A 10,732-nucleotide genomic window follows, 5' to 3' on the forward strand; every position below is an offset into this window, starting at 1 on the left:
AGACAAGGTGCCAATGTGGTTACTGACTACATGAAAAGCTGAATACATGCATCAAAACTGCATAAGACAGAACACTGACATGGCATATGGAGGAGCTTTTGGCAGAGAGACTACCTGGAGCAGTCCACGGTGAAAGATAAGATATCAGAGGCTAAGTTGAACACCATCCCAACCAAAGCTGGGAGATGAATAAGGAGAAGTTTAAAACTGTCCTGTAGATGGTGCTGATCTGAGTCACATCACCACGTTAGATGCCACAGGACAGTGGGGAGCTGAAGCTCCAAACCTCAGTTCCAACAACAAACAAAATTTAGTCAGACACGAAGAGCCAAGTGAGAGAATTTTATTATGAATGAAAGTAAAGAGCACTCTCAAGAGAGAAAGTGGGTTGTTTCTGAGCAGAGAATGTCAAAAAAATGATACTGCTTCCAAATTTATTGCTGTTTGAGGTTTGCCAGGAGAACTGGCTTCCACCTTCTATAGTCTTTACCCATCAGGTGTTCAATCCTCCTTCACATCAGGCAGGGGAGTTTTTGACCCTAGTTAGTCCTCTCCAGAACTGTCATGGTGACCATTCTATTCAGGGAGGCTTCATCTATAAGTCAATCCCATGTTAACGTGGGTATTGGGGTAGGAAGGAATTTCCTTTCTGAAATATGTTGAGAAACCTATGGCCATAAATCCTAACTTTACAATGACCTCGGAGGAGCCTGTCGGAAGTTAGCTCCATTGGTCTTTCTTTCTTGATGTACTTCTTGTTGGCTCCCTTTGTTGACTTCTGTTTTTCCTCAGGGTTAGTACACCTGTTATTCTACAAGTTATTTGATTGTTCATTAAAGGCAATTTCAAAGAAGCTCTGTGACCCTGCGGTGCTATTGCTTCACATTTCACTGCTTATTACTAGCTACTGCCTCATAGCAGGAACATTTTTAAAGAGCTAGAAAAGATGGGATAAAGAGAAGTAGGTATAATGAAGATGGAACAAATAGAAACTTGGTAGCAGGACATAGATAACTTTTCCTTCTGATAGCTCTGTTTGTGTGGTGGAACATGATGGACATTATTATCCAAAGTACATGTATGAAGACACAAATTGTGCTTATATTCTCTTTGGATGGACAAGGACACTGCTGTCTTCTCACAGAGCTTGTCTCTATAGTGACAGTCCCTGGCCAGGTAAATAAAGCTCTCTTTTGATTTGAAATTCAGACTTAAAGTGCTTTCTGAGGCGTCTCCCCATAACAGTTCCAGGTTCTGATAGATCGTGGACAGAGATGAAAGCAAGAGGTAGAGGGGAATGTTCCTGGACATGAGGAGGCCATGGGCCCCAACTTCCTTAATAAGACTCCTTTGGCACAAGAATTAAAATCAAGAATCAGTAAATGGGATTGACTCAAACTAAAAGTTTCTTCTCAGCAAAAGAAACAATCTGTGAGGTGAATAGAGAGCCTACATCTTGGGAGCAATTTTTTATCCCTTACACATCAGACAGAGCACTAATCACTAAGGTATATAAAGAACTCAAAAAATTAAACACCAAAAATCAAATAACCCAATCAATAAATGGGCCAAGGACCTGAACAGACACTTCTCAGAAGAGGATATACAATCAATCAACAAATATATGAAAAAATGCTCATCATCTCTAGCAATTAGAGAAATACAAATCAAAACCCCTCTAAGATTTCATCTCACTCCAGTCAGAATGGCAGCTATTATGAAGACAAACAACAATAAGTGTTGGTGAGGATGTGGGGAAAAGGTACACTCATACACTGCTGGTGAGACTTCAAACTGGTGCAGTCAATATGGAAAGCAGTATGGAGATTTCTTGGAAAATTGGGAATGGAACTACCATCTGATCCAGCTATCCCTCTCCTTAGGTCTATACCCAAAGGGACACAGCCACATCAATGTTTATAGCAGCACAATTCACAATAGCTAAACTGTGGAACAAACCTAGATGCCCTTCAGTAGATGGATGGATAAAAAAAATGTGGTATATATTACACAATGTAATATTACTCAGCAATAAAAGAGAATAAAACCATAGCATTTGTAGGTAAATGGATGGAGTTAGAGAAGATAATGCTAAGTGATGTTACCCAATCCCCAAAAAACCAAATGCTGAATGTTTTCTTTGATATAAGGAGGCTGATTCATAGTGGGATGGGGAGCGGGAGCATGGGAGGAATAGATGAACTCTAGATAGGCCAGAGGGGTTGGAGGGGAAAGGAGGGGGCATGGGATTAGAAATGATGGTGGAACATGATGGACATTATTATCCAAAGTACATACATGAAGACACAAATTGCTGTGAATATACTTTGTATACAACCAGAAAAATTGTGCTCTATATGTGTAATAAGAATTGTAATGCATTCTGCTGTCATATAAATTAAAAAATAAAATTTAAAAAAAGCTTGTCACCAAAAGTATTTGAAAAGGTATAATTAAATGCATCCAGCAATTAGTTAATTTTCTGGTGTGTGTGGCAATTGTTAGATCTTTTAAATTTATTATGTGCTATTGCCATTTCTTTGGTAATTGACTTCTTTTGTTGTTTTACCTGTATAGGGCTATAGGACTTCAGATACTACAACATCTAGATCTTTTTTTTTTTTGTACTGGAGATTGAACCCAGGAGCACTTAATCACTGAGCCACATCCCCAGCTCTTTTCTATATTTTATTATAGATGAGGGCCTCACTGGGTTGCTTAGGGCCTTGCTAAGTTGCTGAGGCTGGCTTTTAACTCACGATCCTCCTGCCTCGGCCTCTTGAGCCATTGGTACGCTGCCGCACTTTTTATTTTCTTTTTTTTTTCAGATTTTTTTTTTAATTGTAGATGGACACAATACCTTACTTTATTTATTTATTTTTACGTAGTGCTGAAGATCAAACACAGTGCCCCAAACATGCTAGGCAAGTGCTCTACCACTGAGCTACAACCCCAGCCTTATTCTGAGGATGTTTTGTTTTTGCAGTCCTGGGGATTGAGCCCAGCAGCACTCTACCACTGAGCTATATATGCCTCTAGCCTTTTTTATTCTATGCTTTTGAGACAGAGTCTTGCTAAGTTGTCCAGGCTGGTCTCAAACTTGTGATTCTCCTGCCTCAGCCTCCTGAGTAGCTGAGATTACAGGTGTGCTTCATTGCACCTGCCTCTGATGATGTTTTATTTCATAAGCTGGACCATGAACATTATGTGATTCTATATATCCTTTGGTTTACTCCAATAGAAAATAGTGAAATGCTTTTTAGTTGTCTAGGAGACATCTGTTTTACTTATTTGTCCTCATTCTGGGTGTGTGTGTGTGTGTGTGTGTGTGTGTGTGTGTGAGAGAGAGAGAGAGAGAGAGAGAGAGAGAGAGATGCTGGGGATTGAACCCAGGGCCTTGTGCATGCAAGGCAAGCACTCTACCAACTGAGTTATATCCCTAGCCCCTCCTCATTTTGATTTTTGATGCCTATGACTTCACTGATTGCTGTGAGCGTTTGAATTGGCAGAAGTTGAGAATTTCCTAGCACCTCACCACAGTGCAGGTCTAAGGCCTGGGTTTATTGGCCCACTTTTACTAAACAACAACAAAATAATAATATTAATATTTAATTGCAAAAGTGCCTTGTCTTTTTTTCCACTTTACCTCCTGTTTCAGTCTCTAGTACCCAGATTGTTGTTTTTCTAATTATCCTCTGCAGCTGTGACTCATCATTCACCTCTATTTGAACCAAAATCGTGCAATATTTACAAAATTGTGTCAACATAAATAGAAATTAGATTCTCTAAAGATTAATTATATTCATTTTGGAATAAAATATCCCTGCAATAGGAATATGCATGCTGTAATAAACTATGAGCATATTCAAAGAGGTTGAGGCAGCTGGGTGTTGTGGTGCACACCTGTGATCCCAGCAACTCAGGAGGCTGAGGTAGAAGGATCCCAAGTTCAGAGTCAGGCTCAGCAATTTAGGGAGGTCCTAAGCAGCTTAGTGAGACCTTGTCTCAAAATAAAAAATAAAAAGGTCTGGGAATGTGGCTCAATGGTAAAGTGCCCCTTGATTCAATCTCTTGCCAAAGAGATTGAGGCAAGGGGAAGTTTTCAAAGGTGAAGTGAGTGGAATTACATAAAATATTTTGAAACAGTAGTCCTTGACTATAAGTTTTAATGATAAGAGTAGTGCCAATCTGAGGTTGAAAGATAGTTGCTGGGCAGACGTCCTTGCAGAATTATTTCTTGTGTAAGGTTGTGGATCTAGCAGTCTTGTAGGCATAGTTCTTATTATCAGGCATATATGTAATAGGGCCCCTCCTTTGTAACTTCGCAGATGTATGTATGTATGTATGTATTTTGGTTTGAATGGACACAATCAATTCCATTTTGACCCGATGACTTTCATGACTGCAAAGAATTAAATTAGAATACTTTGGAATTTCATAAGAGGAAATCACTGTAAACTAAATTGTATTTATCATTATTCCTTGCATGTATCCTTTATGCCAGTCTTGGTTCTAGACACTGGGAGAACACAAAAGTGCAGCCCCGTTTATATCCCTGAATGGTGAGATAAGGGTTGATCTAAGGCACAAGTCAAACTACTATGACTTCCTTGATGGAGAGGTAAACATAATATAAAGGAGTGTTGTGATTTAGATGTCAGGTATCCTCCAAAAACTCATTTGTGGGACAATGCAAGAAGGTTTAGAGGTGAAATGATTGGGTTATGAGAGTTTTAACCTAATCAGTGAACTAATCCCCTGATAGGGATTAACTTGGTTATATCTGTAGACAGGTAGGGTGTGGCTGGAGGAGGTGGGCATATATTTTGTCCTTGTTGAGCTGAGCTCTCTCTGCTTCCTGGTGCAATGTCCTGAGCCACTTTCCTCTACCATACTGTTCTACCATGATGTTCTGCCCGGCCTCAGGCCCAAAACAATGGAGTCGGCTGTCTGTAGACTAAGACTTCTGAAATCATGAGCCCCCAAATACACTTTTCTCCTCTAACTGTTCTTGTCAGGTCTTTTGGTCACAGAAATGAGAAAGCTGACTAAAACAGGGAGCAAGAAGATAATTGGCTTGGGTGGGTGAAAGCTTCAGAAAAGATATATATTAAGTTGAACCTAAAAGATGACAAAAGATATTTTCAGTCGAAGAAAATTTCTATAATGTTAAAAAATTTTTAAAAATAATATGGCAATATATTTCAACTTATTGTTCTGAAATGTTAAGGTTCCCCCTCCCCCCACTACCTGGGAATTGTACAGAAGGCCTTACACATGCTATGTAAGTGCTCTACCACTGAGCTACATCTTCGGCCCTCTTGAATTTTATTATTATTATTACTATTTTTGGTACTGGGGATTTAACCCAGGACGCTTTACCACTGAGCTACATTCTCAGTCTTTTTTATTTTTGAGACAGGGTCTCAATAAATTGCTTAAGGCCTTGAAAAGTTGCTGAGGCTGGCCTAGAATTTGAGATCTTCCTGCCTTGGATTACAGGTGTAGGCTACCAGGCCCAGCTGAAATGTTAAGCTTCTTAATTTTCCATGACAGAAGGTGTACACATTTGTGTATATTTACAATATTTCAGTTGGAAAGATTTTTCAAATACTCATAAAAGTTTAAAGAATTTTATAGGAAAGGTCCATATATGCATCACCTAAATTCTACATTAACATTTTACTTGTTTTATTACATATATACTTGTTTTGTTATTTACATAAAACAAGTAAAATGTTCATTTTACTTCCCTGTATTCATCAATCTATTTTATTTTATTAGTGCACTTCAAATTGTAGATATTCACATTGAATTGGCTGAAAACCTCAGCATGTGAATCATTAGCCAGAGTTCAATATTTATTTGTAGCTTTTTCTTCTGATGTAAAACTTACAAACAATGAAATGTACAAGTTGTGAATGTACAGTTGCTGTTTTGAAAAAGTGCATGGTACCCAAACCCCAAACAAAATAGAACATTCCCAGCACCCCAGAAAGTCACTCATAGAAGTATATTTTTGAGGTGTAATACTCATAAATCCCAGCAACTGTAGACCAAAGAGTGATGAGAGATAAATAGAATTAAATTGGAGAAGATAAAAATTTGAAGGTCAAAAGAATTAGTAGGTGGCCAGCATCCCAGACCCTGAGCAGGCACTAATAACTTGCTATGGACAGTAAGCAGATTAGCTTGGCGGGAGCTGAGCCAAAGGCGTGAGATACTAAATGAAATATCACTTTGCTCCAGTTATTTTCAATACAGTGGCAGAGCACATGCTTAGCTTACGTGAGACTCTGGTTTTAATCTCTAGCAGCAAAGCAAAACAACAACAACCAAAAATACACAAAACTCCCTCAAACAAACATATATCAGGGTTCTCCCGTAGGCCGTATATCTTGGAGGGCAGTGGTTCCCAAATAGGGGCAATTTTGCCCCACAGAGGACGCTTGGTAATGTTTAGGGATATTTTGGGTTGTCACAAGGGATTGTAATGTTACAAACATCTTCATAAAAGTTTAAAGAATTTTACAGTACGATTTACATTTTCGTGGGAAGGAGCTAGGGATGCTGCTAAACATCCCCTAGCAAGAAAGAATTATTTGGCCCTGAATATGAAGAGTACTTTTGGTAGGTTAAAGGTAAGGGTTGGAAGTTACACAGTGGCAGCAAAAGAAAAAAAAAATTTAAAGAAAGATGATGTGTTTGTTTCACTTTTTTTTTTTTTTTTTGGTACTGGGGATTGAACTCAGGGTCTCTTAACCATGGAGCTACATCCCCAGTCATTTTTATTTTTACTTTTTTTATTTTGAGAGGGGGCCTCACTAAGTTGCTAAGGCTGGTTTTGAATCCCTTTGCCTTGGCCTCCTGAGCTGCTGGGATTACATAGGCATGTGCCATGGAACCTAGTTTGTTTCACTTTTTAAAATCAAGAAAAAGGAATAATAAATCATTCTTGTTGGGTAAAATGAATACAAAAAATATACTTCTATTTTGGTGCCATTTGGGGAAGGGATGTGGGAAGAGGCAGTTTCTCATTATTGGAAATGTAAATACTAATGTGGTGCTATACAAGGCCTTTTAGGGAAACAGGGCTGAGTCTATAGTAGGAAGATTGGATTTGTAACCTTCCACTTGCCTTTTCTGGCTTCTGAATCTGTGGTTTGAAAACTAGGGGAGGGGAAAAGCAGGATGGAGGAGGAGAAGGAGGTATTTACAGTTTCCACCTTCTGAGACTCTTAAGACTGTTCTAAATAGGGTAGCCAGGACAGAGGTGACCAGTGGCCATTGCAGCATGACTTCATTGACAAATGCCAACCAAAGGTCAAGTCAGAGAACATCTTTCCAGCTCTGCTTCACAGCACATGATTTCCAGGTACTCCCACCTCAGTGTCAGCCCTGGGAGGATGGCTGACCTGTAAACTTGACCTGTGATTCACTAGAGGTGAGGTGGCCAGAGGGCCCTGCTCAGCAGTGTTGCAAGTCATGCGTGCTCTTCATTATGGCTGAATTTCATGTCCATTCTTGTACGGGTTCCTCTGTGTTTTCATCCCTTTCTTTCTGTGACTTATATCTGCATCTGTCTCAGTGGGAAATTCCCTAAAAATAGGTGTCGGATTGGTCCATAGTCTTCAGTATGGGGCAAAGCATGTTAGTCTCAATGCTGTTTTGAAAGATAGCTTTATTTTGTGATATTGTGATGATTAATTTAACAAAAATAAACAAGTGAGTTGTTTTAAAGTGATATGGATCTTTTTGGTGAAACATTTAATTTTTAATAGGTGATAGGTATAAGGGAAGGTACAAAAGGGAAAAAAATCAGTGAAAAGCCTCCTACATTCCTGTCCCTTAGAAACAACCATTTCGCCAAACATGGTGGCACACTCTTGCAATCCCAGCAACTCAGGAGGCTGAGGCAGGAGTATGGCAAATTGAGGCTAGCTTCAGCAATTTAGTGAGGCCCTAAGCAACTTAGTGAGACCCTGTCTCAAAATAAAAAATAAAAAAGAGGGCTGGGAATCCGACTCAGTAGTAAAGTGCCCCTGGGTTCAGTCCCCGGTACCCATCCCCCCAAAACAAACAAACAAACAAACAAACAAACAAAAAGCAACCATTTCTTGTCTTTTTTTTCTGAGAAATTCTATGCATATACAAATAGATCTAGGGCTGGGGTCATGGCCCAGTGGTAGAGCGCTTGCCTAGCATGCTTGAGACACTGGGTTCAATTCTCAGCACCACATATAAATAAATGAATAAAATAAAGGTCCGTCAACAATTAAAAAAATATTTTAAAAAACCAAATAGGTCTATATATTCCCCTCCATTTTTAAACAAATATTAGCATATTAAAGATACAATTTTGCTCCCTACTTTTCACCCAGTGTTTCCTATTCTTTATCAGAATGTTAAAAAAAATCAGTGTAGTATCTATTGTACTGCTGTGTTTTGGGTGGATATTTAGAAGGCTTCCAAGCTTTTGATATTATATACAATGCTGCAATGATAACCTTGTAAATAGAAGGAAGTGGGATGTCTAGGTCAAGGGGAGCAAGTGCACCTGATCTGAAACTTGACCTGTGATGTAGCTGCACTGTCAACGGAGGCTGAAAGGATCCACCGCCCACTCCAGTGCATCAGCGTTGTTTCTTCACACTCTCCCTGGAGGAGGAGTATATTAATCTTCTTTTTAGTCCTTGCCAATCTGGTAAGTGAAAAGTGGTTCCCAGTGTGATTTTAATTTGCATCTCTCACTGTTAGTGAGGTTGAAGAGCCATTTGCATTTCCTTTCCTGTTAACTTGTATTTCAACTCACTTATTATTCTTTTTTCTTTTTGATTTGTAAGAGTCCTTTGGATTCTAAATAAATTAGTAATGTGTTGTAAATATGGTAGCCAGGACAGAGGTGACCAGTGGCCATTGCAGCATGACTTCATTTACAAATGCCAACCAAAGGTCAAGTCAGAGTGCATCTTCCCAACTCTGCTTCATAGCACATGATTTGCAGGTACTCCCACCTCAGTTTCTCACATGTCTCTCCTTGTGTGTGGTGGTTCATATCATGAAGAGTTTTTTAAGTCTATCTGCCTTTTTAGTTTTAGTTTTAGTCACTAGAAAGCTGTTACCACTCGAATTATTTAAACATTTATCCAATGGTGTTTCTTAATATTTTAATGATTTAATTTTTCATATTTATGTCTTTAATGAATTGGAATTTTGGTGTAAAATAAGTAAGGTACTTATTTACTTTTTCCTAACTGTATACCTAGATATTATAATATTGTATTAAATAATCCACTCCCCCACCCTCACTGATCTGAGACGACATTTTAATCATATCTAATTGTCCATATGAAGTTGGGTCTATTTTTTGGCATTCCATTCTGTTGTTTTGATTTTCTTTTTGTCTGTTCATCTATCTGTAACACACTAAATGGTAATGTTATTATTATAACAGATTATTATTATAGTTTTATTCTATAATTTAACATTTTGGTACAACTAATACCACTCTGATAATGGTCTTTGGATTATAATATTTAGCACTTGTTTTTTAGCAAGCCATTTGTGTATTTCCATAATTCTAGATGCTTTGTATTCCTTCTAATGTATCTCTTCTCCAGAGTTCTACATACTGTTCTTTATGGCTCTCTACCTCACAGACACACTCAAGATAAACAGAGTTACCATCTTCCTAAGTGCAGGGGATCTTGGATTTGAGTCAGGAGAGGTCCCCTCTGGGAACCCTCTGATCAGCCTTTCTGGTGGTCAGGCCCATGAGTTTCCTGAGGGGCAGGAACTGTGTCTTCCCCACAATGAGCACAGGCCAGGCACTGAGAAGTGCTCAGTAAGTGTAGGTTGGGTGGATAGATGAATTGATGAACACGGGAGTGAACACATGTCCGCCAAGGAGTCTTCTTTCCTGTAAAAGTTGTCCTATGGCTTTGAAGGTAGGAATAGAACTGGGGCATGATTCCTGGGATTGCATCCCAGCTCCTTGCCTGCCTTCCTACCCAGGAGAGAAAAGCTGAGTGAACAAGGATGACGAATACCATGTCCCCTCCCATCCCCTCACACACCAGAGCCTGCGAGTTGAAGCTAGCTTTTTCACTGTGTTTGCCCCATCTTTTGTGTTGTTTTGTTTTGTTTTTTAGATATTCCCTGGGCCAGCTTCCAACTCCTGCACTCAAGTGATCCTCCCACCTCAGGCTCCTGAGGAGCTGGGACTACAGGTGTGTACTACAGTGCCCTGCTTTTGCATTAAGTTAAACGTCACTCTTGCCAAGTATGGTGGCACACGCCTGTAATCTTGGGAAGCTGAGACAGGAACATGTCAAGTTTGAGGCCAGGCTCAACAATTTAGCAAGACCCTGTCTCAAAAAAAATAAATCAAAATAAAATAAAATGAAATGAAATAAATTAGAAGGGCAGGAGATGTGGCTCAGTGGTAAAGCACTTCTGGATTAAAAGAAAAAAAAAATGGCACCCTCTTTCATCATGTCTCCCTTTCTACACCAAACCCTGAGTAAAGCAAGTGGTATAGCTAGGAAGAAAGGAATCAATTCAACAAAATATAACAGCTGACTCTTCTACATGTTTAGTATGCGCTAGTTTGTCTTAATTTTTCTACCTATTTAATAATTGAATATTTTAAACAAGTGGATATATATATATCACATATATCATATATATATATATATATATATATATATATATATATATATATATATATATA

The sequence above is a fragment of the Marmota marmota genome, unplaced genomic scaffold (assembly GCF_001458135.2).
Source record: "Marmota marmota marmota unplaced genomic scaffold, marMar, whole genome shotgun sequence".
Taxonomy (NCBI): Eukaryota; Metazoa; Chordata; class Mammalia; order Rodentia; family Sciuridae; genus Marmota; species Marmota marmota.